Source organism: Dioscorea cayenensis, chromosome 16, assembly GCF_009730915.1.
Source record: "Dioscorea cayenensis subsp. rotundata cultivar TDr96_F1 chromosome 16, TDr96_F1_v2_PseudoChromosome.rev07_lg8_w22 25.fasta, whole genome shotgun sequence".
NCBI lineage: Eukaryota > Viridiplantae > Streptophyta > Magnoliopsida > Dioscoreales > Dioscoreaceae > Dioscorea > Dioscorea cayenensis.
Genome location: NC_052486.1, coordinates 2,605,994 through 2,622,741, shown reverse-complemented (window position 1 = coordinate 2,622,741; position 16,748 = coordinate 2,605,994). Strand labels below are relative to the sequence as shown.

At 31.3% G+C, this 16,748-nt stretch overlaps 1 pseudogene; it reads right to left on the bottom strand.

Annotated features, from left to right (window-relative positions):
- Positions 1–13,154: 13,154 nt before the first annotated feature.
- LOC120279629 lies at positions 13,155–14,090 on the bottom strand (annotated as a pseudogene).
- Positions 14,091–16,748: the final 2,658 nt, after the last annotated feature.

Below are 16,748 nucleotides of genomic sequence, written 5' to 3'. Positions count from 1 at the left end.
GATTCCGCGGGTCCTACAATTACTGTCGATGTGGCTGCGGAACACTGTGGCAGTACATGAGCAAATGGAATGGTTTTTTTACTTTTTAGTACTTGAGAGTAAATAATAATAAAATGAGGGGGTTTCAGGGATAAAAACTTGGGAGGTGGTGGGGCCCTGTGTCCGGACCAATCACGTTGAAGTGATTGTGATGGTACACAATGTCCAACTTATCTGGATCCAAAATCACAGGGCCAGAACAGTACTTTTGCCCATCTTTCCATTTATTTCTATAATTTCATATATATATATATTTACATATAATGATATTATTGTTTTTGAGATAATTTTATGTTATTTTTCTTATTGTATAGATATGAGGCATGTATTTGCAATTTACTGAGTAAAATTTTAGGTTAAATTTATATGGCTTATATGAATAATTTGATTTCTGCTATTCAATCTTTAATTATATTATTTATATATATATATATATTGGTTTTAAATCCAGAAGAATTGAGATGTTTGTTTAACTGGTGAATTAAAACAATAATTTATTTGTTTTCTAGATAAAATTTTGCGTTAAAATTTTGTGGTATCAAGCAAGCTACATCCACTTGTATGTCACTTTCCCTTCCTACTCATTGATTTTTTAAAAAAAATTTTTATTTTATTCAAGAAATAGATGATATTGCAAGTATATATATATTCGGTCAAAATGTTAATTACTGATAGATGATTTATGGCTTATTAGGTAAAGTTTTAGATCAGATTTTTGTGGCTTCAAATTAAACCAATCCAGAGGTATCGATTGCTATTTGAAAATAATGTTTGTAATTGATAATAACATCTATATGTCTTATGATTTTTTATTGACTTCAATTTCTTTATTTTATTTCATAAAACAAATTAAGGCTAAATAATTTATTTATAGTTTTCAAAATAATCATATTTGTATTAAATAAATTTATTAAATTAATGAGTGTGAACCATTTAAATAATTTTAATTTTTTTTAGATTGATAAATAAAGATCAATCTTCCTTCCATATGAGGGATGATTAGATAATTTAACTTGTTGATGATTAATAAAAATTATGGAAAATTTATGTTCGATCTAGAAAATGTTTTTAGAAAATTAACTTGTTTTGTTGTTCACAAGTTTAATGTGATAATGGTTTTGTATGGAAAAGAATTGGGATGATGAGATACCCTTTTTTTTTAATGTTTTTTTTTATCAAAAATAAAAAGCTTTTTTTTTAAAAAAAAAATTTGTTCTTATGGACACTATCCGGTATTAATGAGTGGATCATAAGTGGTTGAAAGAGAAGGACAGATCTGAATTGTCCTCTTCGTTCTTTAGTGAAAGTTTAGTTGTCAATGGTTGTTTATATGTCAGCACTCTCTTCATTAAAGAGGTACTTGTATTATATTTCATTTTAAAAAAAAAATTTTTGTCAACATGTTCTTAACCTAATTACATGTTTCTTTATATAAAGCGTTTATTTTGAAAAAATCCGAACTTGAACCCTAAAACTCACGTAAAATGAGAGCAGCATCTATTGAGCTTGTGATTGCACTCTAGGTCTATACACACTTTTTTAAATGAGAAGCGGTTATTGTCTATTTGTCAATATATATATTATACATTAAAAATAAAGAAAATTTTATGTAAATCAAATTAATGATAGTTATCATTAAAATGAGACATAATTATCTACGTTCCTTGCAATCCAAAATAATTCACAACCTATGAGATAAAATATAAATTTGCATTCATTATTGGATGTCACATGTTGTATTATATGTGATAGAGTGGTATGTCTTATCCATTTGAGCCGAGATTCTTATTAACATTGTGAGTATTAATTTATGGTTGACATATATTGAACTTGACCACTAAAAATTTCTTAGACCAAACACGGTCATAGAGAGAAAAAGTTAATATGTAACAGAAAGTCCTTATTACTTGAGTTTATTATTAAATCTTATGTATAAATTATATTACTTTGATAATGTTAACTAGTAATGTCTAATTGGAGGCTATATACAAACACGTTGGGTTATATAATGAATGCATGAAGGTTTGTTGTTATCCAAGATAGAATCTATCACTACTGTTGTAAGAGAGAATATTCCACATTGTGTTTCTTATAAGTTGAATAAAAATCAATTTGGTTAATCTTTTTAAAATAATTTATTATATAAAATATATATTATTATATGTGTTTTTAAGATTGTTTTATGTACAACAGTATAAAAAAATATACATATAAAAGGGGATCGACACTGCAATTGGTGGTCCAATTATATACACTTATATATAATATTTATTGATAGAGGGACTAATATGTAAAATAATATATTGAGGTCTCACATGTGAATATCTCTAATATTTGAATAAAATTAGAATTTGTTGATGGGTATGGTTGTGATTATTGAAATTAGTAAGGACTAATTTATTAAAGATGCAAAGATCTAATCATATCTAATTACTCAGGTTTTGAACTAACAATTATGTCAAAAGATAATACAAGAAAACCCTAATAATCACATTAATTGCTTGAACCAAAAGAAACTATCACTTCTTTTCGAATTAGGGTGAACAGTTCAAAGCATCGCGTGTGTGCGTTGGAGGATTTTACGCTTGTGAAGTCTCTGTAAAGCAACCCTAATCTATCAGATATATTTATGTGTTTATGTGATCGATCCTTATGATTCATCAATTATTGATTAAATATCAATTAATAATAATTGATAGCCCTAATTAGATTAGAACGATTTTTTCTAATAAAATTGATTCTACAAACAGTATTATGTTTTCCAGTTTTAACGAATACAATTCAAAGGGTATGCAGGAGTAAATCTAATAGAGTTATGACATAAGGATACTTATTTTTTCAAAGTCTGAAAAACATGTTAAGCACTTAAACATACTAAATTTTTATAAACTCTCTCGTTACCCTTTCTCCCATATATATCTATATATATATAAAAAATTTAAAATAATAATTTATAATAGATTTACTAAAATTATGAGTAACTCTATCATAGTTGATGTGCAGCACACATTACTTAATTATAGTACCTAAATAAAATGATTGGAAGTGCACAAGAGGCGGGAGAGGGCACAAGCAGAATCCATCTCCAATTTCAAAGACAACATTGGACCACAAGGCATGGAAAAAAAGTACCTATTTGATTATGTATACATGGAATATGTGCTACCATGAAATATTGTACAAAATATTAGTTTATATATAAGCATCATTCATTTTTGGTGGTCCAAATCATACTAGTGGTTCATGGTGAAAGTCATATACAAATACTAGTTAGTTTGAATTAAAGTCTCTGAATTTCATTTATATAATATTTTGCTTTGTAGCTAGGAAGACCATAACTTGTTGAATTAATTAAAACTTTTGAGGTGAGTCAGGACCACTTTGGATGAGTTGTTTTAGTTTCAAAAGGAAAAACATGGTTGATCAAATAAGGCTTCACTTTACATATTATCAAGCTTATAATTAAGTGAATTTTATATAATGGTTGAATCTCAATATTCAGTACTGAGATTATTTTGAAACATGATGAGTTATTTGGTATTAAACTTTTTCCTTAGCATACTAAGTTTTTGATCATGTAAATCGGAAGACTAGCTTATGATCAATTGACTGAGTTTATGGTTTATTATCCTAGAGGAGGTTGGCTTGGAGAAGTATTTTTTTTTTATATATAAATGATGATTAGTGTGACATAAAGGAGCAACTGAAAGTCTGCTGGCCCATTTACATTATGTTCTTAAATCTAATAATAAAACTGTATATATTTTCATGCCCGCCTCTATTATTTGTATATGCATAATATCTTAACATTACTCATCACTTTGTCTCATATATGTTAGAAATATTTGTAGAATTCCTCATTTGACCATGTCTCAGAAGTTGGTAAAGTTTATAACAAACACAAGCTCATGATTAATTATTTAGTCATTTAAAAATTAATTTGTGTTAAAATAAGAATTAATATAGTTTGAGTATAGTAGCTATCTACTCAGAATTTAAGTAGTATTAGTTAATTTGAATTTTAGTAGGATCTGATTCAACTAGTCTATATCTTAAATAGAGTATTATGTACTAGTGTGCTAAAATGTGGTAGACTGGCATGTCTAATATAAGACGGTGATGGTGTATTCACCAACTAAGGATGGCAACGGGTAAGGTATGGGTAGGGTATGCCAAAACCCTTACCCGTACCCCTAACCCTTACTCTATACCCGTACCCTTACCCGTACCCTTCAGGGTAAAAAAAATCATACCCTTACCCTTACCATGAGTGACGGGTATACTTCATGAGTACCACTTACCCGTTATTCAAATTATCGAATTAAATTTAAATAATAATAAAAAAATAAATTAATTATACATTTTTATTACAATCTTTAAACACATGTCCATGAATTCAAAATTCTGAGTTGATATATATTTGTTTATCTTAAATTATATAATCACATAAAAATGAGCGTCTATTTGGGACTCGATAATAACTCTACCTTTTTGTTTTGTTCATGTTTAACCATCTTGGTTTTTTTGTTTAAATTTTTTTCATATATCTATTATTTATATTTTTATATAGACTTCAAATTTTTATAAATATCTAGTAAGATTTTGAATATAAAAAAACATTATAAGTAATTCTATAAGTTATATCCAATTGATTTTTTATTAGTATCTTATTTTTCAGGATGTTCTTATAATTTATAGAATAAATTATTATAACATTATTTTTTATATTTGTTTATTTTTTAATTTAATTATGATTCTTAATATATATCTAAAATTCAATTTTGATAATATATTATCAAATATAAATATAGAAATTAAATAGAATTTAAAATAATATATTAAGAGAAAATTTGAAGTATTATTTTCAAATTAATCACCATGAAAATAGATATTGAGTAAATTGTGAGTAAATGTTTAGTTTAATAAAAAAAATTATATATATATATATATATGAGAGGGTAGAGGGTATGGAGTGCGGGTTTTTACCCGTGCACTCTCAACAGGTAAGGAGTAAGGGTAAGGGTCTTGGTAGGGTAGGGGCATACCCTTCAGGCCCGCATCTCGCATCAAAAACTAACTGAGTACCCTTACCGTGCAGTGCTTCGGTCAAAGAGGGTATTACCTCTTTGACCGGGGATCTAGTCTCGGATATCTCCATCGGGTAGGGTACAAATTTCCATCTATATCACCAACTCATCAAAGTGGGAAGTTATCACATCTCCCCATCTCTTCAAATTTTTTGTCTTCTTCTAATAATAATAATAATAATAATATATACACATAACGTTCACTAGCAAACTTTGCAAAAGTCTTCAATGATTAATTAAATAATTATTATATATATATATATGTTTAATGTAGACTTTTGTGTTTAAAGTTGAATATAGCATTTTCCTTCTGTGTTTGACCTATTGTTGCCAGCATAAACCTCTCCTAATGTATAATTTATTTTAATTCATAAGCATTTCAACTCAAAACCTTTTATTAAACTAGACACAATTTTTTTTAATAATAAGCGACAATCGTTTTTTAATGAATATAAATAATACTGAACAGTACTGAAGCCCAGATATATAATATATATACAGTATAAATATAATATAAGAATCTCAAGTGAATATTGTATGAACAGTATGAAAAATAGTACCGCCGAAGGAAAAATTTGAACCCATGACTCTTTTTTTATATTTTAGTGTCATACTATTGAACTATCCATTGGGTTCACTGACACAAATTTCAATCACTTCCCTCAACCTCCATGAGTAACTATTCAATATTTTTCATGCCTTAAAAAATTAAAAAAAGGTAAATTATTACTCACGGCACTGTTATAACAATTAATATACTATAGCTAGTCCCATCATGCATGAAACACAATCTAGTCACAATCCACTAATTCAATAAGAAAAAACTTAAATGACATATATCTATATTTTTATTTTTTAACTATTCCACTATTTATACTGTGAAAGTAACATGTAAATTTTGTAAAAAGGCCCCACCCCGATTGGCTTGAAATGGATGGACAGGTTGGTGTCAGTATCATGCTCAATAGCACTTGATACCAAGAGTTTTTTCTAAGAGTCTGACTTTAGGAGCATGCTGCATGTTTCTACATTGGTTTGAATCTAATTAACTAAGTTTATGATCATTAACGTTTGATGTGGATCTCTCTCATTCACTTTAGCTTAAGGGCTTTCACATGCTATAAGATTGAGAGAAAAATTATCTCATATATATTTGTTAGTTTTATTACAAGTTATGAGTTAGTAATTTCTCAATAATCAAGTACAACAACCAATAAAAGAGGCACAAATGTTAGGTAACACAGCTCTCCACCACATACCTGTAGGAATCAATGCACTAGAAGAGATAAACAAGAGTATAACAGTCACACAAACACCCTGATCAAGGGGACAACAGTGAAAAACAACCCTATTATCTACGAACCCCTCTCCTATTAGTCTGACTTCTCATTGACATGACACTTGTTCACCAGGATCCTATAGCAAACCCCTCAAATGATTAGCTTTCTCCCACAGAATTGACAAATACTCACACGCTCTTCCTTAGGTATCTATCTTACATCCTAAATCCTTAAGCTTAAACTTATATATTCCTTCATACATATCACTTGTTAAAACCTCCTTTCTCCTGTCTTAATTCTCATCAACATCCAAATTTGGTATTTTTCAAATTTGATCTTGCAACTCTAGTTGCAACCCAAGTTGCAACTTGATTGTCCAACTAACATCAATAGAGTTACAACTCCAGGTTGCAACATGACTTTTGGATATCTCCAATCCTCTTGGTTGACTGGTTGAGTCCAAGTAGAATACTATTGAATTTTCCCAATCTTAGCTGGATCAACTTCCAATTGAACTCCTGTACCCTATTAGCATTGGATATTTCCTACACCAATTGAATTTGCCTAATCTCAGGTGGTTACAACATGACTTTTGGATATCTCCTAAACTATTGTCATTCTGCAGGTGAGGAGGAAATCCTAGTGGGGGCTTCTGCTGTTGCTTTTGATTTCCCCTAGAGAAATTGGGGTGATACCGCTGTCCTATGTTATAAGTACCACTATAGGGGTTTCTTTGTTGTCAGAGGGCACTACCAACAAAATCTGGCTGTTTGATTGGTCCGTGCGCTGCTCCTACAATGGAACAATTTTTCGAGGCATGTCCTCCTTCACATGTGTCACACGCCTGTAGTTAACTTATGAGTAGACAAGTTATCGATTTTTCTGCTCAAAACTTCTACTTGAGCTTCTAGTGATGTAACTTCACTAACTTCGATCATCCCAACTGGCTTAACATTTGGCTTGCCTCTCTAATTCCATTGGTAATTATTCATGGCTATCTCTTCTATCAACTGCTTGCCTGCCTCTAGGGTCTTACTGCCAATTGATCCTCTAGCTGCTGAGTCTATAAGTTGTATGGTACTCTGATTTAGGCCCTGATGGAAAATTTGAATTTCCATCCATTCGGAGAGGTTGTGATGCAAACACTTCTTTAGCAAGTCTTTGAATCTCTCCCACGCATCAAACAATGATTCAGATGTCCAACTGTGCATAAGCTGTAATCTCTTGATGTAACTTGGTCGTTTTTCCTAGTGGAAAATAACATGCCAAGAACAACTCTACAAGTTGATCCCAAGTCGTGATAGATGCTCGGGAAAAGAGCATGAAGTCATTGCTTAGGTCTTCCTTACAATGAAATTGGGAACATGTGGATTCTGATGGCGTCATAAAAAATGTTATTGAACTTCAGCATATCACATACCTTGAGGAATCCTCTTATGTGACCATTAGGATCCTCGACTAGTAGCCCATAGAACTATACTGAATTATGAATCATCTGTATAAATTCAGGCTTAAGCTCGAAGTTATTAGCTGCAACTGGTGGACGCACTATGCTTGATTGAGAACCATCAGGAGTAGGACGAGCATAATCTGAAAGGGTCCTATGCCAGTTCCCTTGATCTGTCATGATGGTTAACTGCTCTTCCTTAATACTCACTGTCAAAGATCTTGTCTCGTTCAGTAAAGTTGTTCTCAATCGGGTTCTAATCATTCTTTCTATACTCTTGCCTTCTTAGTCAGTTTTTTTGGCTTGCCCTTTGGTGGCATACACTGAAATCAAACAAATAAAATCATAAAACAATAAAGAATAACAAAATAGAAAAACAAAGAATAAAGAAAATAAATAGCTAAAGTGATGGATATTCAAGTGTTCTTAACATCACTATTCTTTCATGAAACAACGCCAAAAACTTGATAGGGACGTAAGTGTACGTGTTGATCGCATAATGAAGTGTGCGTAAAAGTAGAGTGTTGGTCCATAGGGAGTTTGGCCCCGAACCCCCAGATCCTAAATCTATTCGAATACAATTTACAAGATTATTAAATCATAATCCTAACTAGATACAAATTACCCTTGCATCCTACTATGGGTCATTGCCCCCCACACCCCCAACCTATCAAACTGAAGCTCTCCCAATAGTGACAGATGTTGTCGCTCCATTCCACTCCGTTCCCGCATCTCCTTATTTACTTGTGTATATTAGCCATACACAATAAAGCATAATATACACTCATCTTTAATTATAGTACTTTCCAATAATAGCTCCACAAGCAATTGTCTTCATCTCCAATTTAAGCTTTTGCTAAAAATAACTTCAATCAAATCTCAAATACTCCAACCAAGAGCATCACTTCAAATAGCTTCCTAAATTGATTTTGGCACACTCCTTTAATTTCCTCTTGCATCAAATAGCTTTTCCAAGGAATCGCCTTAAAATAAACCATAGGTAGATCCAGGCTTGATGCAACTCTTTAGTAGATCCAATCAAGTTTCTGATTTAGGCTTAATCAACTAATTAAGTGAGCTTTAGTTACTAAAATAAGAGTTTAGCCAAGTACTACTATTTAAATTTGCTTAATTAATCATTTGACAATAATGCCAACTCAACATAATTAAAATAATGGCATTATTGTAATTTTGTACGAACAAAATATCTGTATGTATGTGCTGGTTTTGACCCTTTGGTATTCCAAGAGCTACGGCTCTAAGTCTCGTCTTACATGTGGAACTACAGAACCCTTGAAAAGGAGGCGGCCTTTTCCGTCAGGTATTTGTTACATTCGTAAGAATTCAAACCAAAAATCTTACTTAAGTGACCCAAAACCCCTTACAATTTGGACCAACACGAATTAGTTCTATATATTCTTCTAGTATGACATGAGTACATTATAATTATAGAGTCACCATTATAGTTATATGATTTAAAGATTAATAAGAATATAATTTGATATAGTCCTTTAATTTAGTAATGACATGAGGCAAGGTGTTCGAAGAGAGGAATAAGGGATGGATTAAGCCCTATTCCTTCTGAATTCTCAAAATTTTGCCAAACTCCTTGTGGAAGGCTTAATCCTACTTATTCCTTTATAGGAATAAGAAAGACTTAATTCAAATAAACTACTCCAACCCCCTTTCCCTTGTGAAGGATAGTTTATTTGGATTAAGGGATAAAATTTTTTTTAAAATAAATTCTTTATGCTATTCTCGCATCACATTGTTTTTTACGTATTAATTTAAGTTTTTTTAAAATAATAAAAATCATTTATAATAATTAAAATAGTAATACTATTTAATTATACTATTGATATTAAAGATAATATATTAATTACACTAATGTTAATATAATGATAATCACAATCACAAGTATAATTATTATTTTATTTCATGTATATTGTTAATGTGGAATGAAGGTAAAAATATCAAATTTGGAGAGAAAACTCTTTACCATAAATTCCACCCCCACTATACACTTCCAATTTTTTATTCTTTCATATTTATTCTTTCAATCTAAGATACCAAATAAAGAAGGGCGATTAAAGTAGCTTTATATTGTGTTAATTCAATCCACTCTTGTTACTTAGCCAAATACCTTGAGATGTGATAAAGGATCAATTTTGCAATTAATTATAATGAAATTTGATTCTAATCCAACTGCTTACAATAAATTAATAATCATAATAGTGATATTATTTCTTAGGTGTAATCAGCATATAGGTGAGTTAGGACACGTTTATCTATTTAAATATGATATAGTCATAATTGGATGATAATTATATAAGGAATAAAGGATTATTCAAGATCCTTATTATATATTTATATATATATATATATATATATAATTATACAAACCATGATTGCATTAAAGATAAAGAAAGGATACAAAGGTAAAGGTAGTACGAGAAGGTGACTAAAATAACAACATAACAAAATGAGATACCCCAAACTATAATTAGGATCCTTGAGACAAAAAGAAGTTAGCAATTGTTGTTGTAGATCAAAATTTTAGTAATGACATCCGCGTGGGTTAATCAGGCATGGATTTGTGAGGAAACAATACAAAATTGTTCAAAACAATTAAAAGCATGGGGAAGTGAAAACAAAATTGTGATATCAACTAGTTGATTTGATGAACACTCTAATTAATTAATTAATTCTAATTAAACAAAGATATGAAAAAATACCTTTAGATGTTGCAAATCTATTCGTTTGATGTGCTTTTATTCATTGGATCGTTCTAGATCTCCTAATGTCGAACAACAGTTCTAGGCCTCTAGATCACATGTCACAATTTAGAAATAGTCTTATCTTGCTCTCCAAAGTAGCCACTAGAGTTAGAAAGAGAGAGATTAGGAAGTTTTCTCACCACAAAATAGAACTGATCTATCCAAGGTTGTAGAGGAGTCATATTTATAGAAACTTCATAAAAGATATCAACATTATTGTATTATGAAGTTTTAATTGAATTGAGTATTAAAGTAATCAAAATAACTTTTGTCTTCAAGCTCTCATAATTTTGATTAATTATTCAACCCCATTAAACTTTAATCAAAATTTTAACTTAAGACAAAAACCTTAAACTAATTTACAATTTCACTTGGCCTCATGAAGTAAAATTATAAATTAACAATTTACCGCTATAATCTGAATAAGACTGATTCTTAATTCCTTTAAGTATAACTCTCTAAACTCGTTTCAATTGGTAATGGGAGAATACCAAAGGGTGTGAGTAACACCTAGCCAACCTCATGGCCCCACGTCAAAGCCCAATTAAACACAAATGAGTAGATTATTACAAACTTTTACGATTATGATTTTCATATATGTATAAGCCATTTATTCTTGTATCCCAACTGAGTAAGAGCTATGGTAATCGTCAAACTCACTAAACTCGATCATATGCAAATAATCATAGTAGAGCAACATTACCAAACTACCCTTTGTGACCCCCACATGATTAGTTTGATTGTGTTAACTAAGGTCTTCTAATCTCACCTACCCATGATTACATATGATAAAAACTCATTCACTTTTGAGAGAACAAATTTCTTCTTGGTGATCACTCATAATTGCTTCTTACCCGATATAGCTGCACTTTGAGATTTGCCTTATGAAAGGCTAATTATAGAGCCTAACTACTCTAGTAATATATAGATTAGACGCCACAAGTACATCGTGATCATGATATCTCAAGTCTAAGGTCCACTCATATGATCATAATGAGCAATCCCAATCATTGATGGTCAACGAGTAAAACTGATGTGATTAGGTTATTACGAATCATATTCGAATACACCAATCCCATCAATGTATCCATGCCATATACTCTCACTACCCCATAGTGTTCAACTAGTACTTTTCCTTAAAGTATATATCATACAAATCCTTACAAATTTTTATCGCCCAATTAAAGATTCTCTTATTTGCAAACTATTTAAGCATTTAAGTACTTCTAAACATTTCTAATGCCCTCCTTTTTATCCCATAAAGAATAAAAGATTTAATTTAATCCATAAGGACTATAATGTTTAAAGCTAATTAAAATGCCATCACCAGATTTATATAAGCATTAAAATAAATATCTATTAATAATAAAAAGAAATGTATAATGCAAATGAAATGCACTAATACAAATATCATCGTTAGCATTGAGGGCATACTCCTAACAGGATTAATTGAGTGAGACGGGGTACAACACAAGGTCGCTAGGGGTTCTTAGAGGATCAGCCGTAGCACGAGGATGATCTTCTACGCCACTATTTGAATAAAGAAAATCCAAGGTACCCTTGATAGTGGAAATTACATCTTCGAACTTGTGCCTCTATAATTCCTAGTCTACAAATAACCAAAAACAAAACTTATGGTTGATTACCATGGAAAAGGGACGGGGTAATGCATCAACCTAAAAATCAGGCTAAAATGATTCTAAATGCTTTCGTAAAATCGGACTATAGAAACAAGTCATCATTTGTTTATGACTAGTTAGATAGTTGTATTTTTCCTATTCGACCCAAAAAGATGAAAATCAAAGGATATTTTAAATTTAAGATTTCAAAATCACCTCTCTCACACACACAAGTGGACTTTTCCTTTTTGAAATTAGTCTATATACAAGTTTTTAGATGTATCTTAAGAGTTTTTCAAGTTAAAAACTACATAGTTAATTATAGGTTGCTAATTGAATTTCTAATGTGACAAGTAAAAAGGAACAAAAAAGTGCTTCAAAACGTGATAACTAAAAAGAAATAGAGGGAGTATTAATTTATTGTAAATATTTATATTGATCTAACATTAATTTAATTGACTTGGTAGTTGAACTAGTGATCATCACCAAGATATTAAATGGTTCAATGTCTAATCCAGTTCCGATAACTTTGTTTTTAATAGAAGAATACATCCATGCATTAAATCCAACTTTATTGAAATAACTCATACGTATTTTTCTTCAAGACAGAAAATTCATAAAAATAATTAAGTCCAACTTTATTAATATTACAAATAACTATTTTTCTTCAAGAAAGAAAAGTAATAGGAATAATCAAGTCCAACTAAAATACTTTATATTTGATTTATGTTTTTTTTTTGTGATTTAATCACTAAAACCACAATTTTACTTTTCTCTCTCTTTTTTTTAATCCCTGGACGCTAGATTCAACACATTAGGCCCCTATACTGTTAAAACTGGGTAAATAAAGTCCAAATCATTACCATTGTTACATCTGTCATCCAATTTAGCTAATGTGGCTTTTTTATGGAATAAAATATTGTTAAAAAATTGAAGAAAAATAATAAAAAAAATTAAATTTCAGATCCAGATCCCAATGGAACCCCATGAGCCCTCTATTCTTCTTTTCCTTCTCTATCTCATCAGAGAACCTTTGTTAGAGTGATGTCCTCCTCCTTTGCTGTGACCACTGCCATTCTCCAATTATAAACCACCACTTCCTCTTTCTTGGCTACCCCTTCTTTCTTCACCATCGCCCTTCTTAACTACCACAACTAGCTCCTCCTCCTTCTCCACATCAAGGGTAACTAATCAGATCCATATGATAGATGCTAGTTAGAGTAGAAGCCCCTTCTATCAATCTTGACAATTTCCATAGTAGTGATAATCATGCCCGGATATGACCTCTTGAGTGAACTTAACAATGGCATCATTAGCAATGTCCATGTCCAAGGCCTTCATTTTAGGCACATACTCAATCATTCCGAGATATACTTTTGAGTTTCTTAACTCTAGTGGCACCAAATTGTCCATGGCGTTTGCATTAGCTCACTACCACTTTAGCTTCCACGGCGTTGGGATCCATGCATGATTTTATATATCATGATTTTTTGACACTAAAGCACAATTAGTCACTACGCCGATGACTCTACCTTCTTTGACGATGAGGTCCTCTACGACGATGGTGTTGAAGAGCTTGATGTTGGCGAGAAAGAAAGCGAATGAGGATGGTGGAGATGAAGAGAGTTACATGGTTGATGACGGCTTAGGAGTCTTGGTTGTTGTAGGGGATTTGGAGAGGTTATCAACGAAGAGGTGGGCGGGTTTTGCAGATGAGCATGGCAGAGAAGAGTTGGCCGTGGGGGAGCATGGGCGGCTTAAGAGTAAAGCAAGTGAAACAACGGCTTTAGGCTACCCAATTTTGAGGCTCGCATACTAATTTTTATCTTTAAAATTTTTAAAGCCTTGCCAATGTAATTATAATAATTATTTGTCATAATAAATTGATATTTAAAATTTTTAATTTAATACTTATAACCGTCGACAATGATGATAATGTTTTTCTTCGGCGTAGGTTATTTTGCCATTCATGTCGCTCTGAGTTATCACTACGATATGGACTCTTTGAAGAGATAAAACCAAGTTTTCCATTTTATTATTATTAATTTTTTATTGTTTTATAATCATTTATTATTATTATTTTAAAAGCCTTTTTTTTAGGGAAAATTATTTATAAATCCTTACAAAGTTTCATTTTCATTTACAGTTTCTCTAACTTTTGCACTTCCCATATAGTCCCTCCTTTTTACACAGCTTCCTTTTGAATCCCTGCCGTGACATCCATTACTCATTTTTCTCTGTAATGGCAAAAATGCCCCTCTTTCCTCTCTCCTCATTCTTCTTCTCCTCCTTCTCGTTCTTCTTCTTCTTTTGCCTCCTTCTTCTGTCATTCTGGAAGTTGTTCGAGAAGAAGATGTTCGGGGAGAAAATGATGGTCATGAAGAACGGAGGGGACGCCCATAACGACCGCGACGTCCTCAGGTCTGAACGGCAGCATGCTATTTCCAATCTTGAACTGTTGCAGAAAGAAGAAAGCCTAAAACTTATTATCGTTCTAAACACCGCCGAAAGTCGGATTATACACAAAAAGAGGATATTTTACACATTAATAAACCTATATTACATAGAAAAAGCCCAAAAACCCCAAATAATACATAGGAAAGCCTGAAACCCATTATTGTTCTAAACACCACCAAAAGTCAGATTCTACACAGGAAACCCAAAAAAATATACACGAAAAGCACACAATAACAATCTATAGAAACCTTGGGCAACTTCTCCTTACCCTTTCGCTTGGTTTTTGGCTTGTAAAAAGGCTCACGAGTTTGTGGGAATTTCGGTCAAAAGCCGAAAGTGCGAAGAGAACTCCGTTTGGCAACGTCTCTCTAAAAAGCCATCGGCAAAAGAAAAAGGTGAAGAAGAATGGAAATTGAATAGGGGCTTTTTGGCTTGTAGGAAGGCTTACGAGTTTGTGGGAACTTCAGTCAAAAGCCGAGAGTGTGAAAGAGAACTCCGGTTGGCAACATTTTTCGAAAAAGTCGCCGGCGAAAGAAGAAGGAGAAGAAGAATGAAAGTTGAACAAGGGGCAAAGATGTCATTTCCACTGCAACTCAACTGCACAATCACCTCCGTTACTGGCATCTAGACTTGATAGGGATTTTATTGAAATTGAGGGATCTCTGAGAGATAAGCAAACTTCAAGAGTTTTTAGGACATGTGCAAACTATGGAGGGACTTATAGATAATTATCTATTTTTTTATTGTTTTGTAATTGCTTATTAATATTTTATTTTGAACAAAAGCTGCATCAGCTAAAATAGATGGACAGTAATGCTTGGATTTGATTTACTCAGTTTTAAAAATATAAGGATCTAATATTTGGAGTTCAGGGCTTCAAAAGAGGAGATGGTTAAGTGATTAAACTTTTTCTTGTTGATTTGTTTTTTGTTCGTTTATCAACAACATATGAAATAATCATTAAAAAAAAAAAATAGGGGAGACATACTTATGAAGAGGTCTCATCCATCAGTGACTACATAGATCCAATTTCCCACAAATATATTGAGTACAAAACAATCCATCCATCAATCAATTACTTTTTCTGTTTCCCTTGTCTTTTTCAAGAACCAATCAAGTTAAACAATGCACATATATATATATATATATATATATGGTACTTAGCTCTTGGCATATGATGTGAGTCAATTTCACACTTGCAATGATTATGAGTCTGATTTGGAGTACAAATCACTGCACTTTGATATGGAGTGCATTTTTTTAATTTGAAATTTATCAAAAGCTGGCCTTTTTTAATAATAAAGATTTAAAACTAACTTATAACCCAAATAAAAATAAATAAATAGATTATTACATACATATAGATTTTAAATACTCAATGAATTTTTTTTTCTCTCTTTCTAAATCATAGATGGAGAGTTCAAATCCGTGAGTTGTCCGCTTCTAATTTTTTTTTTTAGAAAAACAGTTGCGAATATTTAGTGTTAAGTTAGAGTTAAGGTTATCTCTTGGCTTAAGCTTAGTAACCCTTTAAATTACTTATTATTCATTTACCAAATACTTAGTATCACCATTGGAATAATATAATAAATAGTTTAAATAATTATTTAAACGATGAAAAGAAAACCATAGCTTCGGCAATGCTCCATGTCAAAAACTCAAATTTTGCATCAACAAACATGATTAAAAGTGAGTTCATATAACAAAAAAATTATTTATTTATTTTGATAACTTAGTTAGATTTTTTTTTCCTTTATATATTACTCATTACTCCAATTATATGTTAATTACATTTATAATTTTTTTGATAAATGCGATTAAATTAATCAGGGGCCTACACACAGGCTGAGAATTGATCGTCCGGCTCTTGCATCTTCATCCGTTGATATGGAGTTTGAAATGTAAACCCACACCCATAATCATGAATGCGTTGTTACTATTGTATCTAGCAAAATTTTAACTTCTCACATTAATATGTTTCATATTGAAGTCATAAGTGCTACTAAACTTTGAACCTTTTGACGCATTTATAAGATTTAATA